Here is a 6,887-nt window from a genome sequence, read left to right on the forward strand (position 1 = left end):
CTGGAGCCCTCTTTGGAAATGGGAGAACCATCCTGTCCTGAGCAAAGCCTTCTCCCCCAGCAGCTGCCCACTCAGGAGAGGCTGGTCAGGAAGGCCCGGCCAAAGTTGGAGCAATGGGGTTGGGGCTGGCTGGGTGGGGTTGGGGGTTACCATCTCTGCTCCTATACCCCCATACAGGCAAGGTCATTGGGGAACACCCATTAGGGAGGATCCAGTCATGTGCTCTGCTGTGCCAGCCAGTAGCCCATGATCCTTTTTGGAGCCACCTTAAATTATGAGCATGCTATACAATCTCCAGCACCCAGGCCAGGCCCCACGCAGCAAAGAATCTCTTCTGTGCTCAAAATTCTCCAAAAGAGGCCCCACACCTCCACTCAGCCCTCATTCCAGGGGCTGCATTCCTCTCTCCACCCCCCTGCCCACCCCCAGAAATCCTTTGCTGGACAAATCCTAAACTCTTGGCTCAACTCAGAATTCCCTTTCTCTCAATCTTCATAATGATTCCAAGTACCTCTGCAGAGTTTGTCTCAAAATCACCTCCCAAGAACCTGTACATCTCTCTCCCAGGTTCAAGTATTAGGTCAATTTACAGATAAAGAAACTGAGGCTTCAAAAATGACAAGGTGTCAGGATGGGGGAAAGGGACTGGCTTTTCCTCACTCACCCTGTGCCCTCCTGTTTCCTACCCCAGCAGCTTCTTTCACATGGGCTTCTTAGAGGAGCAGCTACCCCACCCCCTCTTTTCCTTTCTTTTTCCAGAAGTCTAACTTTTGAAATACATTTTAAAATATTTGCCTGTGTGGGAGAAATACATTTATTTAGACAGGAAGGGAAAAAAAGGGCTCAGTTACCAGTTTTTCCATGAAGCCTTCCAGCCCACAGAGGTCTCTCCTTTCCATAAATATTTTTAGCATAACTTGTCTTTATTATATATTCTCCTATTTATAGTCAAATAAAACATATTCTAAAATGTGGAATGCCAGAACACGCACGCTTTGGGTGGCATGTGGAGGCGGCGTGAGATGGTGGAAGAAGCAGTCTCTAGAAGTCTGGGATGGACACTGGTTGTTGGAGGACTGAACAGCTGCGGAGGTGCCTTGTACACAGCAGGCACTCAGAGTTAGTTCTCCTCCCTGCTCTGCCCTAGGAGTCTGATTTCCCTAACGCACAAGAGGCTCTACCTCTTACCAGCTGCGTGACTCCAGGGAAGTTACTTGCCCTCTCTGGGCTTCAGTTTCCTCACCTCAAACACAAAGATGATAAGAAACCTATCTCACAGGGTTGCCATGAGAGTGCCTCTTTGATAGCAGACATAAAGCATGAAGCGGAGTCTGGCACATCGTGGCAGATCTGCCATTTCCATACAGGAGGACTTGGAGGACTTGGGACCTTGTCTTAAAGCTGTACATCCAAGGTGCTTACCCTAACTTTGCCCAGCCAGTATGTTTATTGGGAATACTGGGGGCCTTGGGGGCTGCACAGATAGGAGCAATGTCGCCTCTTAGTCATTACAAATGTCCAGTAAACGTCTGCCCTATTGTTGTCTCCCTGATTCAGGTCACTCAGCTAGTGAGTGGCCCAGCCAGAACCGTAGCCCTGGTCTTCTGTCTGACTCCCAGGCCAGTGCTCTTTCTACCCAGCCTCTTGTTCCTTCATATCTAATTCCTCTCCCTTCTACAGGCACTGCTTCACAGTCCCTATTGCAGATAGGAAAGGTGAGGAGAGAAAAGGTGAACAACGTGCATGGCCCAGGGAGTCGAAGCAGAGGGGAGACAGGCCCCTCAGCCAGTGATGCCCCACATTGTGGGAGGTTCCTAGAGGACAAGCTCCTACACAGAAAGCTGGCTCCTAGTCTGATGGGGTGGCAGGACACAAGAATACGTATGGAAACATTGCCAGGACATCCAAGAAGTGGCCTCCAAGAAGCCTTGAGCTGGCATTGGGGTAGAATCTAGAGGACTAGTCTCAGAGGTCTCCCTGGAGGAAGAGAATGTAGGGCTCAGTGTGAAAGAAGAGACAGGACCAGGCAGGGTATAGAGAAAAGGCACTCCACGGAGGAGAGAGGCTGCCCCCAAAGCTTAGGTATGTGGCAGGGCAGGGCTGAGATCCTGAGGGTGGGAAGCAGTGGGCCAAGGTAAGCCGCGGGACCCGGGACCATCAGCCAGACTCTCAGTGGCCCTCCCCAGGTGCCCTTCCATCTCACAGCATCTGAAACTCCACCCCGCCTAGGAGACACCCTTCCACTCTACCTCCATCCTGGCCCTCTGCGGCGGGGGTAAAAGGATGTCAAGGGGGTTCCCTAGGGCATTTGGGCCGAGAAGGGGCTCCCCTGCTCAGCCCCTGGCCCTGAATAAAGGAGAGGGGCTGTGGAAGGGATTCCCTTCATGGTTTCCTTCCTCTTCTTGAGGATCAAGAACTACCCGGCCGGGGTCCCCCGACCTCTCCCCAGGCTTAAGAGCAATTCAAGGGCCGAAAAAATAGAGACACAAAGACGAGTCTTCCTGGGGCTGTCTCAGGGCTCAAGGGCTGTCCAGAGACACCGCCCAGAGTGTAATCTGGGGTTACACGCTCCAGATTGCGTAAGGATGAGGAGACCCCGCTTGGTGTTTTCGAAGCACTTCCACGTTTGCTCTACTTAGTTGCCATGGAAGGCGTCAGGGCCCCAAGAGAAAGTGGCCAAGGTCTCCAGACCGGAAATGGCAGAGCTGGAATTAATGCGAGATTTCCCCTAAATCCAGGCCAGGGCTCTTAAAAATCCTCTGCAATTTTATTTGTTAAATTACAAAATCAAACATGCTCGTGGTAAACAAATGTGAGCGTTGCAGGCCTGCGTGATTTACGAAGTGAGAGGCCCGTAATCGCACTCCCAGAGGAGCGAGAATTTGGTCATCCTCCGACGCCGGCTTCCAGGTTTCTCTCCGCGTCGCCAGAGATGGGATCTGGCCCGGCGGGTCCTCCCTGAGGGGCCCGCGACCGGAACGCCCGGCCGGAAGGAACAGGGCCGAGCCCCAGCTGCGCTCCCGGGGGCGGCCGCGCTGCGCTGCGCCAGGCCCGGCTGGGCGGGGTGGGGCCGGGGAAGCCGCTACGTCACTAGCCAGTCCGGAGGGAGCCGCAGCAGGTCCAGCCAGGATTCCATTACCTCACCCGGCAGCGCGGAGCTGAGGCTCGGTCAACACCCCTGCACACCATTGGCTACCGTGCCGCCCCTCCGACCAGTAGCACGGGCGCATGCAAATGAACCATTGAGCCGAAGCTTCCTTCGGGTCCGTCGTAGGCAAATAGACGTCATTGTGAGGGTGGGGGAAATGAGTTAAGAGGGGTCCTGAAATCTGTAGAGTGCTGGTCTGGGGGCTCGCCATCCCAAATCTGTTCCAGCCTGTCCTGAGGAAAATGGAGTATAATTAAGGGTGAGCGCCCTTAATTCTTGAGCTGTCTTTGCAGATACACCTCGCTGCTTGGAGACTGAGTGAACCTAAGAAAAGGTGCAAAAACTATTTAGGTCAACTTGGAGAGCAGGGAAGGGAAGAAATAAGAAATAAAGAGGTACGGAAAGCTGGAACATACTTCGGAGAAATACCTAGGTCAGCCCTCTCACTGGAAACACAGCACAGAACAAAACAGACACAGCTCCTGTCCCCGGGCTGACAGCCAAGTAGGAGAGATGAATGTTCAACAATCTTGCACATAAGTAGTAAGTGCCATGGTGTTAGCCAGCGTTCTCCAGAGAAACAGAACCAATAGGATGGATATACAGAGATATAGAAAAAGATTTATTATGAGGCACTGGCTCCCATGATTATGGACGCTGAGAAGTCCCCAGGATCTGCCCTCCGCAAGCTGGAGTAGTTCCAGTCCGCGTCTGAAGGTGCAAGAATCAGAGCATGGATGTCTGAAGCAGGGAGAATATGATGTCCCACCTCAAAGAAGAGCAAATTCGCCCTTCTTCTGCCTTTTTGTTCTATTCAGGTCCTTAACAGATTAAATTATGCCTGCCCATAGCGGTGAGGGCGGTCTTCTTTATTCAGTCTACGGATTCAAATGCTAATCTCTTCCAGAAACAGCCTCACAAATACACCTAGAAATAACATTTTACCAGCTGTTTGAGCATCCCTTAGCCCAGTCAAGTTGACACTTACAATTAACCATCACGGTGGCTCACGCCTGTAATCCCAGCACTTTGGGAGGCCGAGGCGGGCAGATCACTTGAGGTCTGGAGTTCCAGACCTGCCTGACCAACATGGTGAAACCCCGTCTCTACTAAAAATATAAAATTAGCTGGGCGTGTTGGCGGGCACCTGTAATCCCAGCTACTCTGGAGGCTGAGGTAGGAGAATTGCTTGAACCCAGGAGATGGAGGTTACAGTGAGCTGAAGGTTGTAGTGAGCCGAGATTGTGTCACTGCGCTCCAGCCTGGGCAACAGAGCGAGACTCCGTCTCAAAAAGAAAAAAAAAAAATAACCATCACAACCATAAAGAGAAAACGAAATGGAGGATGTCAGTGAGATATTTAACGGGTAGTTATAATTTTTGCAAGGGATGGATAAGAGAGAGCTTCTCCAAGGAAGTAGCTTTTTTGTTTGTTTGTTTGTTTGTTTGTTTGTTTGTTTTGAAACCGAGTCTCACTCTGTCACCCAGGCTGGAGTGCAGTAGCACGATCTCGGCTCACTGCAAGCTCTGCCTCCCAGGTTCAAGCCATTCTCCTACCTCAGCCTCATGAATAGCTGGGATTACAGGCGCATGCCACCAAACCTGGCTAATTTTTGTATTTTTAGTAGAGATGGGGTTTCACCATGTGGGCCAGGCTGGTCTCACACTCCTGACCTCATGCGATCTGCCCGCCTCGGCCTCCCAAAGTGTTGAGATTACAGGCGTGAGCCACTGTGCCTGGGGGGAAGTAGCTTTTAAACTGAGGGAAGGCAGGGCACCACTGGAGGCTCAAGCCTGTAATCTCAGCACTTTGGGAGGCCGAGATGGGAGGATTGTTTGAGCTCAGGAGTTTGAGACCAGCCTGGGCAATATAGAGAGACTTTGTTTCTACTAAAAATAATAATAATAATTTAAAAAATAGCCTGCTTGGTATTACAGGCCTGTGGTCCCAGCTACTTCAGGGCTGAGTTGAGAGAATCACTTGAGCCCAGAAGTCTGAGGTTGCAGTGAGCTGTGACAGCACCACTGCACTCCAGCCTGGGCAACAGAGTGAGACTCTGTCTCAAAATAAATAAACTGAGGGGAGTTTGTCAGTGGAGAGTTAGGGGAAAGGGATAAGTTGCAGGGAGAGGAAACGGTAATGAAAAAGTGCCAGCTTGTTAGAGCAGCAGAGTAAGGCAAGTGGCTGGAGCCCAGTGACTAAGGGGGACGGAGCTGGGGATGCGGCGAGAGGAGCACTCAGCCCAATCCACAGGCCCTTGTGCCAGGCTCTGTGCTGATGACTTTTTTCCTTTGTCTCTTCTTTCAGCAGCCATCGAAGGTGGGCACTATTTTAGTATTGAGGAAACTGAGGCTCTAAAAGGTTAAGTAGACCAGGTGCGGTGGCTTGCGCCTGTAATCCCAGCACTTTGGGAGGCCAAGGCAGGCGGATCACATGAGGTCAGGAGTTCGAGACCAGACTGGCCAACATAATGAAACCCCGTCTCTACTAAAAATACAAAAATTAGCTCAGCATGGTGGCCTATGCCTGTAATCCCAGCTACTTGGGAGGCTGAGGCAGGAGAATCACTTGAACCTGAGAGGTGGAGGTTGCAGTGAGCCAAGATTGCACCACTGCACTCCAACCTGGGCAGCAGAGCAATACTCTGCCTCAAAAAATAATACAAAATAAAAAATAAATAGGAGGTTAAGTAAATATGTCCAGTGTCACACAACTGAGAAGTAGCAGAGCATGGTTTTGCATCCAGACCAGTGTGGCCTCAAAGTCCTTACACTGAGCTGCTATGTTATTGCCTCCCAGCGAAGAAGTTGAGCTTCCCAGAGTCGAAGAGATTTGCCCTTCATTTCATGGCTTGCCGCAGAGCTGGGACCCCTGCCTCAGAGAGTTCTGTAGATACTGTGAAGAGGGACAGGGCCTAAGAAACGGGAGAGGGACAGGGAGGGTGGAGAAAATGCTCCTGCAGCAGCATTCCCTGAAGACCCTGCCTGTGCCCAGACCCTACCCATGCCTTTGCGCCTTTGTGTGCAAAAGTCCTTCTTGCCCAAGCTGGAACTTAGGGTTTGCTGGGGTAGAAAGACGCAGAAGTTTGTAAGTGTCCGCTTCTAGGGGTGTGCTGCTGGCCAGCAGCCACCGCCCTGAAGGCTGTGGGAGGGCTGGCCACTGGGGCAGCCCAGATGAGCTGGATTTTGTGTGCTGTGCCTGTTGCTAAGTAACGCTGCTCCTGCTCTCCCCAGCGGAGCCAGCTCTGGTTACTGGTGACAACCCTCAAGGGAGGGTGCCTGGAGAGACATGAGGCAGGCAGGAGGGAACTGAAGGAAGCCAAGCCCTTCCCCACACAGGTTTATCTGGCACAGGGGTAGGTATTCCTTAGCTCTCTGGTGTTCTGGTGTGTGTGTGTGGTTTTTGTTTTTTGAGACAGTGTCTCATTCTGTTGCCCAGGCTTGAATGCAGTGATGCAATCATAGCTCATTGCAGCCTCAGCCCCCCTGGCTCAAGTGATCCTCTCACTTTTGCCTCCCAAGTAGCTGGGACTACAGGCATATGCCACCATGCCTGGCTAATTTTTGTATGTTTTGTAGAGACAGGGTTTCACTACGTTGCCCAGGCTGGTCTCAAACTCCTGAGCTCAAGCGATCCACCCACCTTGGCCTCCCAAAATGTTGGATTACAGGTGTGGGCCACCACACCGGCCGTCTCTGGAGTACATTAGGGGCCTGTTTCCCCTGTGCCTTGGCCATGG

Source organism: Symphalangus syndactylus, chromosome 10, assembly GCF_028878055.3.
Source record: "Symphalangus syndactylus isolate Jambi chromosome 10, NHGRI_mSymSyn1-v2.1_pri, whole genome shotgun sequence".
Taxonomy (NCBI): domain Eukaryota; kingdom Metazoa; phylum Chordata; class Mammalia; order Primates; family Hylobatidae; genus Symphalangus; species Symphalangus syndactylus.